The sequence below is a fragment of the Heterodontus francisci genome, chromosome 28 (genome assembly GCF_036365525.1).
Source record: "Heterodontus francisci isolate sHetFra1 chromosome 28, sHetFra1.hap1, whole genome shotgun sequence".
Lineage (NCBI taxonomy): Eukaryota > Metazoa > Chordata > Chondrichthyes > Heterodontiformes > Heterodontidae > Heterodontus > Heterodontus francisci.
This window is the reverse complement of record NC_090398.1, coordinates 3,054,608-3,072,976: the sequence shown is the minus strand read 5'-3', so window position 1 is coordinate 3,072,976 and position 18,369 is coordinate 3,054,608.

The window sequence follows — 18,369 nt, the reverse complement described above, 5'->3', positions numbered from 1 at the left end:
GTCGGAGGGTCAGTACTGAGGGAGTGCTGCACTGTCGGAGGGTCAGTCCTGAGGGAGTGCTGCACTGTCGGAGGGTCAGTACTGAGGGAGTGCTGCACTGTCGGAGGGTCAGTACTGAGGGAGTGCTGCACTGTCAGTGGGTCAGTACTGAGGGAGTGCTGCACTGTCGGAGGGTCAGTACTGAGGGAGTGCTGCACTGTCGGAGGGTCAGTACTGAGGGAGTGCTGCACTGTCGGAGGGTCAGTACTGAGGGAGTGCTGCACTGTCGGATGGTCAGTACTGAGGGAGCGCTGCACTGTCGGAGGGTCAGTACTGAGGGAGTGCTGCACTGTCGGAGGGTCAGTACTGAGGGAGTGCTGCACTGTCGGAGGGTCAGTACTGAGGGAGTGCTGCACTGTCGGAGGGTCAGTACTGAGGGAGTGCTGCACTGTCGGAGGGTCAGTACTGAGGGAGTGCTGCACTGTCGGAGGGTCAGTACTGAGGGAGTGCTGCACTGTCGGAGGGTCAGTACTGAGGGAGTGCTGCACTGTCGGAGGGTCAGTACTGAGGGAGTGCTGCACTGTCGGAGGGTCAGTACTGAGGGAGTGCTGCACTGTCGGAGGGTCAGTACTGAGGGATGATGGTATTTACTGTGTGAAATCACTTTTCCTTCTCCCATTGTGTTTCTGTTGACACTGGATTGTGCGCCCCCTCCTGGAGGCCTTATGTAACTGCAGTTGCTTTGGACATTTGATGTATTCTGGTAAACATGCAGGTACTCAAGAGGCCATTCGTTCCTTCATCCATCTGCTGGCTCTTTGAAAGTGCTTTTGTGCTTTCGTCCCACATCTGTGGTTAGGTTCGGAACGCTGAAAATTCCACCTGCCGTACACGCCCAATTCCCTCTGAAAATTCCTTGTGGAATAATGTCAGTGTTCAGGCACTGCGACAATTGAGTGAAAATAAATTCTCCTCACCTCCCATCTCCATGTTTTCCCAATCATTTTGAATCTCTGACCAGTGCTTATTGAAAGCCCCGCTGGAGTAGAGTCGGTTTTCTGGCATGTCCTCGCTCGAAATCGCGCCTCATCGTGAAAACCTCGCTGAGGTCACCTCTCAACCTGCTCCGTTTTTGAGGAGAACGCGCCAGACATTCGCAGCCTCCCGTCACACCTCAAGTCCCTCATCTCTGCTCACCTCCAGCGGAAGCTCCTCCTTCACCTCCTCTGCCACCTTCGTGTCTTCTCCAGCTGCCCAATTTCCTCACCATTCCCGCACTTCCGCGCCATCACATCGGCTCAGCCGAAACCCTGCTGCCCAGCCCCCACCCCCCTCCCCCCCGTGTCCTAACTCACACCGAGTCCCATTCACCCCTCACCCCCTGTGGTCACTGACCCTCACTGACTCCCACTCTGGCCCATATAGTACTACCTATCTCTGTAACCTCCTCCAGTCCCAACAACACTCCCTATCACTGTAACCTCCTCCAGTCCCAACAACACTCCCTATCTCTGTAACCTCCTCCAGTCCCAACAACCCTCCCTATCTCTGTAACCTCCTCCAGTCCCAACAACACTCCCTATCTCTGTAACCTCCTCCAGTCCCAACAACACTCCCTATCTCTGTAACCTCCTCCAGTCCCAACAACACTCCCTATCTCTGTAACCTCCTCCAGTCCCAACAACACTCCCTATCTCTGTAACCTCCTCCAGTCCCAACAACACTCCCTATCTCTGTAACCTCCTCCAGTCAGAACAACACTCCCTATCTCTGTAACCTCCTCCAGTCCCGACAACACTCCCTATCTCTGTAACCTCCTCCAGTCCCAACAACACTCCCTATCTCTGTAACCTCCTCCAGTCAGAACAACACTCCCTATCTCTGTAACCTCCTCCAGTCCCGACAACACTCCCTATCTCTGTAACCTCCTCCAGTCCCAACAACACTCCCTATCTCTGTAACCTCCTCCAGTCCCAACAACACTCCCTATCACTGTAACCTCCTCCAGTCCCAACAACACTCCCTATCTCTGTAACCTCCTCCAGTCAGAGCAACACTACCTATCTCTGTAACCTCCTCCAGTCCCAACAACACTCCCTATCTCTGTAACCTCCTCCAGTCCCAACAACACTCCCTATCTCTGTAACCTCCTCCAGTCCCAACAACACTCCCTATCTCTGTAACCTCCTCCAGTCCCAACAACACTCCCTATCTCTGTAACCTCCTCCAGTCCCAACAACACTCCCTATCTCTGTAACCTCCTCCAGTCCCAACAACACTCCCTATCTCTGTAACCTCCTCCAGTCCCAACAACACTCCCTATCTCTGTAACCTCCTCCAGTCAGAACAACACTACCTATCTCTGTAACCTCCTCCAGTCCCAACAACACTCCCTATCTCTGTAACTTCCTCCAGTCCCAACAACACTCCCTATCTCTGTAACCTCCTCCAGTCCCAACAACACTCCCTATCTCTGTAACCTCCTCCAGTCCCAACAACACTCCCTATCTCTGTAACCTCCTCCAGTCCCTACAACACTACCTATCTCTGTAACCTCCACCAGTCCCTACAACACTACCTATCTCTGTAACCTCCTCCAGTCCCAACAACACTCCCTATCTCTGTAACCTCCTCCAGTCCCAACAACACTCCCTATCTCTGTAACCTCCTCCAATCCCAACAACACTCCCTATCTCTGTAACCTCCTCCAGTCCCAACAACACTCCCTATCTCTGTAACCTCCTCCAGTCAGAACAACACTACCTATCTCTGTAACCTCCTCCAGTCCCAACAACACTCCCTATCTCTGTAACTTCCTCCAGTCCCAACAACACTCCCTATCTCTGTAACCTCCTCCAGTCCCAACAACACTCCCTATCTCTGTAACCTCCTCCAGTCCCAACAACACTCCCTATCTCTGTAACCTCCTCCAGTCCCTACAACACTACCTATCTCTGTAACCTCCACCAGTCCCTACAATACTACCTATCTCTGTAACCTCCTCCAGTCCCTACAACACTACCTATCTCTGTAACCTCCACCAGTCCCTACAACACTACCTATCTCTGTAACCTCCTCCAGTCCCTACAACCCTCCCTATCTCTGTAACCTCCACCAGCCTCCACAACTCTCCTTATCTCTGTAACCTCCTCCAGCCGCTGCAACCCTCCCTATCTCTGTAACCTCCTCGAGCCCCAACAACACTCCCTATCTCTGTAACCTCCTCCAGCCCCAACAACCCTCCCTATCTCTGTAACCTCCTCCAGCCTCTACAACCCTCCTTATCTCTGTCACCTCCTCCAGCCGCTACAACCCTCGCTATCTCTGTCACCTCCTCCAGCCCCTACAACCCTCCCTACCTCTGTAACCTCCTCCAGTCCCTACAACCCTCTCTATCTCTGTAACCTCCTCCAGCCTCTACAACCTTCCTTATCTCTGTCACCTCCTCCAGCCTCTACAACCTTCCTTATCTCTGTCACCTCCTCCAGCCGCTACAACCCTCCCTATCTCTGTCACCTCCTCCAGTCCCGACAACCCTCCCTATCTCTGTAACCTCCTCCAGTCCCTACAACCCTCCTTATCTCTGTAACCTCCTCCAGCCGCTGCAACCCTCCCTATCTCTGTAACCTCCTCGAGCCCCAACAACCCTCCCTATCTCTGTAACGTCCTCCAGCCCCAACAACCCTCCCTATCTCTGTAACCTCCTCGAGCCCCAACAACACTCCTTATCTCTGTCACCTCCTCCAGCCGCTACAACCCTCCTTATCTCTGTCACCTCCTCCAGCCCCTACAACCCTCCCTATCTCTGTAACCTCCTCAAGCCCCTACAACCCTCCCTATCTCTGTAACCTCCTCCATCCCCTACAACCCTCCCTATCTCTGTAACCTCCTCCAGTCTCTACAACCCTCCGAGATCTCTGCTCTCCTCCAATTCTGGCCTCTTGAGCATCCCCGATTTTAATCTCTCCACCATTGGTGGCCGTGCCTTCAGCTGCCTGGGCCCTAAGCTCTGGAATTCCCTCCCTAAACGTCTCCGCCTCGCTCTCTCCTCCTTTAAGACTCTCCTTAAAACCTCCCTCTTTGACCCAGCGTTTGGTCACCTGACCCAAATATCTCCTTATCTGGCTTGGGTTCAGATTGTGTTTGATAATCACTCCTGTGATGCAATGTGGGACGTTTTCTTGCATTAAAGTTGCTTCAATGCAGGTTCTTGCGGTTGGAACCAAAAGCATCATTTATCAGATGCGCAATTGTGCTGAAGTTGTATTGGCCTGAAGGCCAATACGAGAAGAGAAGTGAGGCCTAGTCCCAGAATGGAGCCTTTCCTCTCCTTTCATTTCCTTAAAAAATGGAATTTTGTTCAGTGTTGCCGTACACAAAACCACTGGCACATTCGCTGAAGCAAAATGGCTTCTGCATTAGCCTGCAAAATGTGTCTGCCACGTTTGGCAACAAAATATCTGCTGCATTTGCCTTGAAATGGCTGTTTCCTTTTGGCTGCAAAATGGCTGCCGCGCCAGGGCTCAAAATGGCTACGCTGGGCCGACAAAGCCGCTGTGACTGTGTTTACTCAACTTGGCAGAATGCAGCCGGATTTACGCCGTCAATTTTCTTCAGGAGGGACGTGCGGGGTGCGATAGTCCCACTTTCCCGTTCGAGGGCTTGCATTGTTGACACAGGTGGGGGGGCAGATATTTTTTAATTAAACGTTGATCTGGTTTTCATTTCCGGCATCCGTGAGGTGGCCAACCCAAAAATAAATCACACAACTTTTAAGTTGATGAACAAGAAAATAAAACAAAATAGAATTACTCTTGGCTAACAAATCGATGCGGAGACTTAGCCTATCAGCTTTCAAACACAGGAGCTGCCGAACGAACAGAAACACACGGCAACACAGTCATAAAACCAGCAGGAAAGGCCTCGGTTCCATCTCCAGCCTCTGCTATACTGAGGCAGCAAGGGACTCGACTTTCCTTGTGGGGTTTAAAGGAGACGGTCCTGCAAGTCTTGGCCCCAACCAAGGCTCTGTTTTGGGTCTCTTGGTCCCCTCAACCACTGAGGGAGTGCTGTACTGTCGGAGGGTCAGTACTGAGGGAGAGCTGCACTGTCGGAGGGTCAGTTCTGAGGGAGTGCTGCAGTGTCAGAGGGTCGGTACTGAGGAAGTGGTGCAGTGTCAGAGGGTCAGTAATGAGGGAGAGCTGCACTGTCGGAGGGTTAGTACTGAGGGAGTGCCGCACTGTCGGAGGGTCAGTACTGAGGGAGTGCTGCTCTGTCGGAGGGTTAGTACTGAGGGAGTGCCGCACTGTCGGAGGGTCAGTACTGAGGGAGTGCTGCTCTGTCGGAGGGTCAGTACTGAGGGAGTGCTGCTCTGTCGGAGGGTCAGTACTGAGGGAGAGCTGCACTCTCGGAGGGTCAGTATTGAGGGAGTGCTGCATTGTCGGAGGCTCAGTACTGAGGGAGTGCGGCACTGTTGGAGGGTCAGGACTGAGAGAGTGCCGCACTGTCGGAGGGTCAGTACTGAGTTAGTGCTGCACTGTCGGAGGTTCAGTCTTGAGGTAGTGCTGCACTTTCGGAGGGTCAGTATTGAGGTAGTGCTGCACTTTTGGAGGGTCAGTACTGAGGGAGTGCTGCACTGTCGGAGGGTCACGACTGAGGGAGTGCTGCACTATCAGAGGGTTAGTACAGAAGGAGTGCTGCACTGTCGGCGGGTCAGTACTGAGGGAGTACCGCACCTTCGGAGGGTCAGTACTGAGGGAGTGCTGCATTGTCGGAGGGTCAGTACTGAGGGAGTGCCGCACCGTCGGAGGGTCAGTACTGAGGGAGTGCTGCACTGTCGGCGGGTCAGGACTGAGGGAGTGCTGCACTGTCGGAGATTCAGTATTGAGGGAGTGCTGCACTGTCGGTCATTCAGTATTGAGGGAGGGCCGCAGTTTCGGAGGGTCAGTATTGAGGGAGTGCTGCACTGTTGGAGGTTCAGTATTGAGGGAGTGCTGCACTGTCGGTCATTCAGTATTGAGGGAGGGCCGCAGTTTCGGAGGGTCAGTATTGAGGGAGTGCTGCACTGTCAGAGGGTCAGTACTGAGGTAGTGCTGCACAGTTGGAGGGTCAGTATTGAGGTAGTGCTGCACTGTCGGATGGTCAGTCTTGAGGTAGTGCTGCACTTTCGGAGGTTCAGTCTTGAGGTAGTGCTGCACTTTCGGAGGGTCAGTATTGAGGGAGTGCTGCACTTTCAGAGGGTCAGTATTGAGGGACTGCTGCACTGACAGCGGTTCAGTATTGAGGTAGTGCTGCACTTTTGGAGGGTCAGTACTGTGGGAGTGCTGCACTGTCGGAGGTCACGACTGAGGGAGTGCTGCACTGTCAGAGGGTCAGTACAGAAGGAGAGCTGCACTGTCGGAGGGTCAGTACTGAGGGAGTACTGCATTGTCGGAGGGTCCGTATTGAGGGAATCCTGCACTATCGGCGGGTCAGTACTGAGGGAGTGCTGCACTGTTGGAGGGTCAGGACTGAAGGAGTGCTGCACTGTCAGAGGATCAGTACTGAGGGAGTGCTGCACTGTCGGAGGGTCAGTACTGAGGGAGTGTTGCACTGTCGGAGGGTCAGAACTGAGGGAGTGCTGCACAGTTGGAGGGTCAGTATTGAGGTAGTGCTGCACTGTCGGATGGTCAGTCTTGAGGTAGTGCTGCACTTTCGGAGCTTCAGTCTTGAGGTAGTGCTGCACTTTCGGAGGGTCAGTATTGAGGGAGTGCTGCACTTTCAGAGGGACAGTATTGAGGGACTGCTGCACTGTCGGAGGGTCAGTACTGAGGGAGTGCTGCACTGACAGCGGTTCAGTATTGAGGTAGTGCTGCACTTTTGGAGGGTCAGTACTGTGGGAGTGCTGCACTGTCGGAGGTCACGACTGAGGGAGTGCTGCACTGTCAGAGGGTCAGTACAGAAGGAGAGCTGCACTGTCGGAGGGTCAGTACTGAGGGAGTACTGCATTGTCGGAGGGTCAGTATTGAGGGAATCCTGCACTATCGGCGGGTCAGTACTGAGGGAGTGCTGCACTGTTGGAGGGTCAGGACTGAAGGAGTGCTGCACTGTCAGAGGATCAGTACTGAGGGAGTGCTGCACTGTCGGAGGGTCAGTACTGAGGGAGTGTTGCATTGTCGGAGGGTCAGAACTGAGGGAGTGCCGCACCGTCGGAGGGTCAGTACTGAGGGAGTGCTGCACTGTCGGCGGGTCAGGACTGAGGGAGTGCTGCACTGTCGGAGATTCAGTATTGAGGGAGTGCTGCACTGTCGGTCATTCAGTATTGAGGGAGGGCCGCAGTTTCGGAGTGGCAGTACTGAGGGAGTGCTGCACTGTCGGAGGGTCAGTACTGAGGGTGTGCTGCACTGTCGGATGGTCAGTACTGAGGGAGTGCTGCACTGTCGGATGGTCAGTACTGAGGGAGTGCTGCACTGTCGGATGGTCAGTAGTGAGGGAGTGCTGCACTGTTGGAGGGTCAGTACTGAGGGAGTGCTGCACTGTCGGCGGGTCAGTACTGAGGGAGTGCTGCACTGTCGGAGATTCAGTACTGAGGGAGTGCAGCACTGTCGGAGGGTCCGTACTGAGGGAGTGCTGCACTGTCGGAGGGTCAGTACTGAGGGAGTGCTGCACTGTCAGAGATTAAGTACTGAGGGAGTGCTGCACTGTCAGAGGGTCAGTACTGAGGTAGTGCTGCACAGTTGGAGGGTCAGTGTTGAGGTCGTGCTGCACTGTCGGAGGGTCAGTACTGAGGGAATGCTGCAGCGTCGGAGGGTCAGTACTGAGGGAGTGCTGCACTGTTGGAGGGTCAGGACTGAGGGAGTGCTGCACTGTCAGAGGGTCAGTACTGAGGGTGTGCTGCACTGTCGGAGGGTCAGGACTGAGGGAGTGTTGCACTGTCGGAGGGTCAGTACTGAGGGAGTGCTGCACTGTCGGAGGGTCAGTACTGAGGGAGTGCTGCACTGTCGTAGGGTCAGTGCTGAGGGAATGCTGCACTGTCGGAGGGTCCGTACTGAGGGAGTGCTGCACTGTCGGAGATTCAGTACTGAGGGAGTGCTGCACTGTCGGAGATTCAGTACTGAGGGAGAGCCGCACTGTCGAGGGTCAGTACTGAGGGATTGCTGCACTGTCGGAGGGTCAGTACTGAGGGAGTACTGCATTGTCGGAGGGTCAGTATTGAGGGAATCCTGCACTATCGGCGGGTCAGTACTGAGGGAGTGCTGCACTGTTGGAGGGTCAGGACTGAAGGAGTGCTGCACTGTCAGAGGATCAGTACTGAGGGAGTGCTGCACTGTCGGAGGGTCAGGTACTGAGGGAGTGTTGCACTGTCGGAGGGTCAGAACTGAGGGAGTGCCGCACCGTCGGAGGGTCAGTACTGAGGGAGTGCTGCACTGTCGGCGGGTCAGGACTGAGGGAGTGCTGCACTGTCGGAGATTCAGTATTGAGGGAGTGCTGCACTGTCGGTCATTCAGTATTGAGGGAGGGCCGCAGTTTCGGAGTGGCAGTACTGAGGGAGTGCTGCACTGTCGGAGGGTCAGTACTGAGGGTGTGCTGCACTGTCGAATGGTCAGTACTGAGGGAGTGCTGCACTGTCGGATGGTCAGTACTGAGGGAGTGCTGCACTGTCGGATGGTCAGTACTGAGGGAGTGCTGCACTGTTGGAGGGTCAGTACTGAGGGAGTGCTGCACTGTCGGCGGGTCAGTACTGAGGGAGTGCTGCACTGTCGGAGGGTCCGTACTGAGGGAGTGCTGCACTGTCGGAGATTCAGTACTGAGGGAGTGCTGCACTGTCGGAGGGTCCGTACTGAGGGAGTGCTGCACTGTCGGAGGGTCAGTACTGAGGGAGTGCTGCACTGTCAGAGATTAAGTACTGAGGGAGTGCTGCACTGTCAGAGGGTCAGTACTGAGGTAGTGCTGCACAGTTGGAGGGTCAGTGTTGAGGTAGTGCTGCACTGTCGGAGGGTCAGTACTGAGGGAATGCTGCAGCGTCGGAGGGTCAGTACTGAGGGAGTGCTGCACTGTTGGAGGGTCAGTACTGAGGGTGTGCTGCACTGTCGGAGGGTCAGGACTGAGGGAGTGCTGCACTGTCGGAGGGTCAGTTGTGAGGGAGTGCTGCACTATCAGAGGGTCAGTACTGAGGGAGAGCTGCACTGTTGGAGGGTCAGTACTGAGGGAGTGCTGCCCTGTCGGAGGGTCACCACTGAGGGAGTGCTGCACTGTCGGAGGGTCAGTATTGAGGGAGTGCTGCACTGTCAGAGGGTCAGTACTGAGGGTGTGCTGCACTGTCGGAGGGTCAGGACTGAGGGAGTGTTGCACTGTCGGAGGGTCAGTACTGAGGGAGTGCTGCACTGTCGGAGGGTCAGTACTGAGGGAGTGCTGCACTGTCGTAGGGTCAGTGCTGAGGGAATGCTGCACTGTTGGAGGGTCCGTACTGAGGGAGTGCTGCACTGTCGGAGATTCAGTACTGAGGGAGTGCTGCACTGTCGGAGATTCAGTACTGAGGGAGAGCCGCACTGTCGGAGGGTCAGTACTGAGGGATTGCTGCACTGTCGGATGGTCAGTACTGAGGGAGTGCTGCACTGTCGGAGGGTCAGTTGTGAGGGAGTGCTGCCCTGTCGGAGGGTCACCACTGAGGGAGTGCTGCACTGTCAGAGGGTCAGTACAGATGGAGTGCTGCACTGTCGGAGGGTCAGTACTGAGGGAGTGCTGCATTGTCAGAGGGTCAGTATTGAGGGAATGCTGCACTGTCGGAGGGTCACTACTGAGGGAGTGCTGCACTGTCAGTGGGTCAGTACAGAGGTAGTGCTGCACTGTCGGCGGGTCAGTACTGAGGGAGTGCCGCACCTTCGGAGGGTCAGTACTGAGGGAGTGCTGCATTGTCGGAGGGTCATTACTGAGGGTGTGCTGCACTGTCAGAGGGTCAGTACTGAGGGTGTGCTGCACTGTCGGAAGGTCAGGACTGAGGGAGTGTTGCACTGTCGGAGGGTCAGTACTGAGGGAGTGCTGCACTGTCGGAGGGTCAGTACTGTGGGAATGCTGCACTGTCGGAGGGTCCGTACTGAGGGAGTGCTGCACTGTCGGAGATTCAGTACTGAGGGAGTGCTGCACTGTCGGAGATTCAGTACTGAGGGAGAGCCGCACTGTCGGAGGGTCAGTACTGAGGGATTGCTGCACTGTCGGATGGTCAGTACTGAGGGAGTGCTGCACTGTCGGAGGGTCAGTTGTGAGGGAGTGCTGCACTATCAGAGGGTCAGTACTGAGGGAGCGCTGCACTGTTGGAGGGTCAGTACTGAGGGAGTGCTGCCCTATCGGAGGGTCACCACTGAGGAAGTGCTGCACTGTCAGAGGGTCAGTACAGATGGAGTGCTGCACTGTCGGAGGGTCAGTACTGAGGGAGTGCTGCATTGTCAGAGGGTCAGTATTGAGGGAATGCCGCACCTTTGGAGGGTCAGTACTGAGGGAGTGCTGCATTGTCGGAGGGTCATTACTGAGGGAGTGCCGCACCTTCCGAGGGTCAGTACTGAGGGAGTGCTGCACTGTCGGAGATTCAGTATTGAGGGAATGCTGCACTGTTGGAGGTTCAGTATTGAGGGAATGCTGCACTGTCAGAGGGTCAGTGTTGAGGTAGTGCTGCACTGTTGGAGGGTCAGTACTGAGGGAGTGCTGCACTGTCGGCGGGTCAGTACTGAGGGAGTGCTGCACTGTTGGAGGGTCAGGACTGAGGGAGTGCTGCACTGTCAGAGGATCAGTACTGAGGGAGTGCTGCACTGTCGGAGGGTCAGTACTGAGGGAGAGCTGCACTGTCGGAGGGTCAGAACGGAGGGAGTGCTGCACTGTCGGAAGGTCAGTACTGAGGGAGTGCTGCACTGTCAGAGGATCAGTACTGAGGGAGTGCTGCACTGTCGGAGAGTCAGTACTGAGGGAGTGCTGCACTGTTGGAGGGTCAGGACTGAAGGAGTGCTGCACTGTCAGAGGATCAGTACTGAGGGAGTGCTGCACTGTCGGAGGGTCAGTACTGAGGGAGTGCCGCACCGTCGGAGGGTCAGTACTGAGGGAGTGCTGCACCTTCGGCGGGTCAGGACTGAGGGTGTGCTGCACTGTCGGAGATTCAGTATTGAGGGAGTGCTGCACTGTCGGTCATTCAGTATTGAGGGAGGGCCGCAGTTTCGGAGTGGCAGTACTGAGGGAGTGCTGCACTGTCGGAGGGTCAGTACTGAGGGTGTGCTGCACTGTCGGATGGTCAGTACTGAGGGAGTGCTGCACTGTTGGATGGTCAGTACTGAGGGAGTGCTGCACTGTTGGAGGGTCAGTACTGAGGGAGTGCTGCACTGTCGGAGGTTCAGTATTGAAGTAGTGCCACACTGTAGGAGGGTCAGTACTGAGGGAGTGCTGCACTGTCAGAGATTAAGTACTGAGGGAGTGCTGCACTGTCAGAGGGTCAGTACTGAGGTAGTGCTGCACTGTCGGAGGGTCCGTACTGAGGGAGTGCTGCACTGTCGGAGGGTCAGGACTGAGGGAGTGCTGCACTGTCAGAGGGTCAGTACTGAAGGAGTGCTGCACTGTCGGAGGGTCAGTACTGAGGGAGTGTTGCACTGTCGGAGGATCAGTACTGAGGGAGTGCTGCACTGTCGGAGGGTCAGTACTGAAGGAGTGCTGCACTGTCGGAGGGTCAGTACTGAGGGAGTGTTGCACTGTCGGAGGGTCAGTACTGAGGGAGTGCTGCACTGTCGGAGGGTCAGTACTGAGGGAGTGCTGCACTGTCGTAGGGTCAGTACTGAGGGAATGCTGCACTGTCGGAGGGTCCGTACTGAGGGAATGCTGCACTGTCGGAGATTCAGTACTGAGGGAGTGCTGCACTGTCGGAGATTCAGTACTGAGGGAGAGCCGCACTGTCGGATGGTCAGTACTGAGGGATTGCTGCACTGTCGGAGGGTCAGTTGTGAGGGAGTGCTGCACGATCAGAGGGTCAGTACTGAGGGAGCGCTGCACTGTCGGATGGTCAGTACTGAGGGAGTGCTGCACTGTCGGAGGGTCAGTACTGAGGGAGCGCTGCACTGTCGGAGGGTCAGTACTGAGGGAGCGCTGCACTGTCGGATGGTCAGTACTGAGGGAGTGCTGCACTGTCGGATGGTCAGTACTGAGGGAGTGCTGCACTGTCGGAGGGTCAGTACTGAGGGAGCGCTGCACTGTCGGAGGGTCAGTACTGAGGGAGCGCTGCACTGTCGGATGGTCAGTACTGAGGGAGTGCTGCACTGTCGGAGGGTCAGTACTGAGGGAGCGCTGCACTGTCGGAGGGTCAGTACTGAGGGAGCGCTGCACTGTCGGATGGTCAGTACTGAGGGAGTGCTGCACTGTCGGATGGTCAGTACTGAGGGAGTGCTGCACTGTCGGAGGGTCAGTACTGAGGGAGCGCTGCACTGTCGGAGGGTCAGTACTGAGGGAGTGCTGCACTGTCGGAGGGTCAGTACTGAGGGAGCGCTGCACTGTCGGAGGGTCTGTACTGAGGGAGCGCTGCACTGTCGGATGGTCAGTACTGAGGGAGTGCTGCACTGTCGGATGGTCAGTACTGAGGGAGTGCTGCACTGTCGGAGGGTCAGTTGTGAGGGAGTGCTGCACTATCAGAGGGTCAGTACTGAGGGAGCGCTGCACTGTTCGAGGGTCAGTACTGAGGGAGTGCTGCCCTGTCGGAGGGTCACCACTGAGGGAGTGCTGCACTGTCAGAGGGTCAGTACAGATGGAGTGCTGCACTGTCGGAGGGTCAGTACTGAGGGAGTGCTGCATTGTCAGAGGGTCAGTATTGAGGGAATGCTGCACTGTCGGAGGGTCACTACTGAGGGAGTGCTGCACTGTCAGTGGGTCAGTACAGAGGTAGTGCTGCACTGTCGGCGGGTCAGTACTGAGGGAGTGCCGCACCTTCGGAGGATCAGTACTGAGGGAGTGCTGCATTGTCGGAGGGTCATTACTGAGGGAGTGCCGCACCTTCCGAGGGTCAGTACTGAGGGAGTGCTGCACTGTCGGAGATTCAGTATTGAGGGAGTGCTGCACTGTCAGAGGGTCAGTGTTGAGGTAGTGCTGCACTGTCGGAGGGTCAGGACTGAGGGAGTGCTGCACTGTCAGAGGATCAGTACTGAGGGAGTGCTGCACTGTCGGAGGGTCAGTACTGAGGGAGTGCTGCAATGTCGGAGGGTCAGGACTGAGGGAGTGCTGCACTGTCAGAGGATCAGTACTGAGGGAGTGCTGCACTGTCGGAGGATCAGTACTGAGGGAGTGCTGCACTGTCAGAGGATCAGTACTGAGGGAGTGCTGCACTGTCGGAGAGTCAGTATTGAGGGAGTGCCGCACTGTCGGTCATTCAGTATTGAGAGAGGGCCGCAGTTTCGGAGTGGCAGTACTGAGGGAGTGCTGCACTGTCGGAGGGTCAGTACTGAGGGTGTGCTGCACTGTCGGATGGTCAGTACTGAGGGAGTGCTGCACTGTCGGATGGTCAGTACTGAGTGAGTGCTGCACTGTCGGAGGGTCAGTACTGAGGGAGTGCTGCACTGTCGGATGGTCAGTACTGAGTGAGTGCTGCACTGTCGGATGGTCAGTACTGAGGGAGTGCTGCACTGTTGGAGGGTCAGTACTGAGGGAGTGCTGCACTGTCAGAGATTAAGTACTGAGGGAGTGCTGCACTGTCAGAGGGTCAGTACTGAGGGAGTGCTGCACAGTTGGAGGGTCAGTGTTGAGGTAGTGCTGCACTGTCGGAGGGTCAGTACTGAGGGACTGCTGCACTGTCGGCGGGTCAGTACTGAGGGAGTGCTGCACTGTCGGAGGGTCCGTACTGAGGGAGTGCTGCACTGTCGGAGATTCAGTACTGAGGGAGTGCTGCACTGTCGGAGGGTCCGTACTGAGGGAGTGCTGCACTGTCGGAGGGTCAGTACTGAGGGAGTGCTGCACTGTCAGAGATTAAGTACTGAGGGAGTGCTGCACTGTCAGAGGGTCAGTACTGAGGTAGTGCTGCACAGTTGGAGGGTCAGTGTTGAGGTAGTGCTGCACTGTCGCAGGGTCAGTACTGAGGGAATGCTGCAGCGTCGGAGGGTCAGTACTGAGGGAGTGCTGCACTGTTGGAGGGTCAGGACTGAGGGAGTGCTGCACTGTCAGAGGGTCAGTACTGAGGGTGTGCTGCACTGTCGGAGGGTCAGGACTGAGGGAGTGTTGCACTGTCGGAGGGTCAGTACTGAGGGAGTGCTGCACTGTCGGAGGGTCAGTACTGAGGGAGTGCTGCACTGTCGTAGGGTCAGTGCTGAGGGAATGCTGCACTGTCGGAGGGTCCGTACTGAGGGAGTGCTGCACTGTCGGAGATTCAGTACTGAGGGAGAGCCGCACTGTCGGAGGGTCAGTACTGAGGGATTGCTGCACTGTCTGATGGTCAGTACTGAGGGAGTGCTGCACTGTCGGAGGGTCAGTTGTGAGGGAGTGCTGCACTATCAGAGGGTCAGTACTGAGGGAGCGCTGCACTGTTGGAGGGTCAGTACTGAGGGAGTGCTGCCCTGTCGGAGGGTCACCACTGAGGGAGTGCTGCACTGTCAGAAGGTCAGTACAGATGGAGTGCTGCACTGTCGGAGGGTCAGTACTGAGGGAGTGCTGCATTGTCAGAGGGTCAGTATTGAGGGAATGCTGCACTGTCGGAGGGTCACTACTGAGGGAGTGCTGCACTGTCAGTGGGTCAGTACAGAGGTAGTGCTGCACTGTCGGCGGGTCAGTACTGAGGGAGTGCCGCACCTTCGGAGGGTCAGTACTGAGGGAGTGCTGCATTGTCGGAGGGTCATTACTGAGGGTGTGCTGCACTGTCAGAGGGTCAGTACTGAGGGTGTGCTGCACTGTCGGAGGGTCAGGACTGAGGGAGTGTTGCACTGTCGGAGGGTCAGTACTGAGGGAGTGCTGCACTGTCGGAGGGTCAGTACTGTGGGAATGCTGCACTGTCGGAGGGTCCGTACTGAGGGAGTGCTGCACTGTCGGAGATTCAGTACTGAGGGAGTGCTGCACTGTCGGAGATTCAGTACTGAGGGAGAGCCGCACTGTCGGAGGGTCAGTACTGAGGGATTGCTGCACTGTCGGATGGTCAGTACTGAGGGAGTGCTGCACTGTCGGAGGGTCAGTTGTGAGGGAGTGCTGCACTATCAGAGGGTCAGTACTGACGGAGCGCTGCACTGTTGGAGGGTCAGTACTGAGGGAGTGCTGCCCTATCGGAGGGTCACCACTGAGGAAGTGCTGCACTGTCAGAGGGTCAGTACAGATGGAGTGCTGCACTGTCGGAGGGTCAGTACTGAGGGAGTGCTGCATTGTCAGAGGGTCAGTATTGAGGGAATGCTGCACTGTCGGAGGGTCACTACTGAGGGAGTGCTGCACTGTCAGTGGGTCAGTACAGAGGTAGTGCTGCACTGTCGGCGGGTCAGTACTGAGGGAGTGCCGCACCTTTGGAGGGTCAGTACTGAGGGAGTGCTGCATTGTCGGAGGGTCATTACTGAGGGAGTGCCGCACCTTCCGAGGGTCAGTACTGAGGGAGTGCTGCACTGTCGGAGATTCAGTATTGAGGGAATGCTGCACTGTTGGAGGTTCAGTATTGAGGGAATGCTGCACTGTCAGAGGGTCAGTGTTGAGGTAGTGCTGCACTGTTGGAGGGTCAGTACTGAGGGAGTGCTGCACTGTCGGCGGGTCAGTACTGAGGGAGTGCTGCACTGTTGGAGGGTCAGGACTGAGGGAGTGCTGCACTGTCAGAGGATCAGTACTGAGGGAGTGCTGCACTGTCGGAGGGTCAGTACTGAGGGAGAGCTGCACTGTCGGAGGGTCAGAACTGAGGGAGTGCTGCACTGTCGGAAGGTCAGTACTGAGGGAGTGCTGCACTGTCAGAGGATCAGTACTGAGGGAGTGCTGCACTGTCGGAGGGTCAGTACTGAGGGAGTGCTGCACTGTTGGAGGGTCAGGACTGAAGGAGTGCTGCACTGTCAGAGGATCAGTACTGAGGGAGTGCTGCACTGTCGGAGGGTCAGTACTGAGGGAGTGCCGCACCGTCGGAGGGTCAGTACTGAGGGAGTGCTGCACCTTCGGCGGGTCAGGACTGAGGGTGTGCTGCACTGTCGGAGATTCAGTATTGAGGGAGTGCTGCACTGTCGGTCATTCAGTATTGAGGGAGGGCCGCAGTTTCGGAGTGGCAGTACTGAGGGAGTGCTGCACTGTCGGAGGGTCAGTACTGAGGGTGTGCTGCACTGTCGGATGGTCAGTACTGAGGGAGTGCTGCACTGTCGGATGGTCAGTACTGAGGGAGTGCTGCACTGTTGGATGGTCAGTACTGAGGGAGTGCTGCACTGTTGGATGGTCAGTACTGAGGGAGTGCTGCACTGTCGGAGGTTCAGTATTGAGGTAGTGCCACACTGTAGGAGGGTCAGTACTGAGGGAGTGCTGCACTGTCAGAGATTAAGTACTGAGGGAGTGCTGCACTGTCAGAGGGTCAGTACTGAGGTAGTGCTGCACAGTTGGAGGGTCAGTGTTGAGGTAGTGCTGCACTGTCGGAGGGTCCGTACTGAGGGAGTGCTGCACTGTCGGCGGGTCAGTACTGAGGGAGTGCTGCACTGTTGGAGGGTCAGGACTGAGGGAGTGCTGCACTGTCAGAGGGTCAGTACTGAAGGAGTGCTGCACTGTCGGAGGGTCAGTACTGAGGGAGTGTTGCACTGTCGGAGGATCAGTACTGAGGGAGTGCTGCACTGTCGGAGGGTCAGTACTGAGGGAGTGCTGCACTGTCAGAGGGTCAGTACTGAAGGAGTGCTGCACTGTCGGAGGGTCAGTACTGAGGGAGTGTTGCACTGTCGGAGGGTCAGTACTGAGGGAGTGCTGCACTGTCGGAGGGTCAGTACTGAGGGAGTGCTGCACTGTCGGAGGGTCAGTACTGAGGGAGTGCTGCACTGTCGTAGGGTCAGTACTGAGGGAATGCTGCACTGTCGGAGGGTCCGTACTAAGGGAGTGCTGCACTGTCGGAGATTCAGTACTGAGGGAGTGCTGCACTGTCGGAGATTCAGTACTGAGGGAGAGCCGCACTGTCGGAGGGTCAGTACTGAGGGATTGCTGCACTGTCGGAGGGTCAGTTGTGAGGGAGTGCTGCACTATCAGAGGGTCAGTACTGAGGGAGCGCTGCACTGTCGGATGGTCAGTACTGAGGGAGTGCTGCACTGTCGGAGGGTCAGTACTGAGGGAGCGCTGCACTGTCGGAGGGTCAGTACTGAGGGAGCGCTGCACTGTCGGATGGTCAGTACTGAGGGAGTGCTGCACTGTCGGATGGTCAGTACTGAGGGAGTGCTGCACTGTCGGAGGGTCAGTTGTGAGGGAGTGCTGCACTATCAGAGGGTCAGTACTGAGGGAGCGCTGCACTGTTGGAGGGTCAGTACTGAGGGAGTGCTGCCCTGTCGGAGGGTCACCACTGAGGGAGTGCTGCACTGTCAGAGGGTCAGTACAGATGGAGTGCTGCACTGTCGGAGGGTCAGTACTGAGGGAGTGCTGCATTGTCAGAGGGTCAGTATTGAGGGAATGCTGCACTGTCGGAGGGTCACTACTGAGGGAGTGCTGCACTGTCAGTGGGTCAGTACAGAGGTAGTGCTGCACTGTCGGCAGGTCAGTACTGAGGGAGTGCCGCACCTTCGGAGGATCAGTACTGAGGGAGTGCTGCATTGTCGGAGGGTCATTACTGAGGGAGTGCCGCACCTTCCGAGGGTCAGTACTGAGGGAGTGCTGCACTGTCGGAGATTCAGTATTGAGGGAGTGCTGCACTGTCAGAGGGTCAGTGTTGAGGTAGTGCTGCACTGTCGGAGGGTCAGGACTGAGGGAGTGCTGCACTGTCAGAGGATCAGTACTGAGGGAGTGCTGCACTGTCGGAGGGTCAGTACTGAGGGAGTGCTGCACTGTCGGAGGGTCAGGACTGAGGGAGTGCTGCACTGTCAGAGGATCAGTACTGAGGGAGTGCTGCACTGTCGGAGGATCAGTACTGAGGGAGTGCTGCACTGTCAGAGGATCAGTACTGAGGGAGTGCTGCACTGTCGGAGAGTCAGTATTGAGGGAGTGCCGCACTGTCGGTCATTCAGTATTGAGAGAGGGCCGCAGTTTCGGAGTGGCAGTACTGAGGGAGTGCTGCACTGTCGGAGGGTCAGTACTGAGGGTGTGCTGCACTGTCGGATGGTCAGTACTGACGGAGTGCTGCACTGTCGGATGGTCAGTACTGAGGGAGTGCTGCACTGTCGGATGGTCAGTACTGAGTGAGTGCTGCACTGTCGGATGGTCAGTACTGAGGGAGTGCTGCACTGTTGGAGGGTCAGTACTGAGGGAGTGCTGCACAGTCGGAGGTTCAGTATT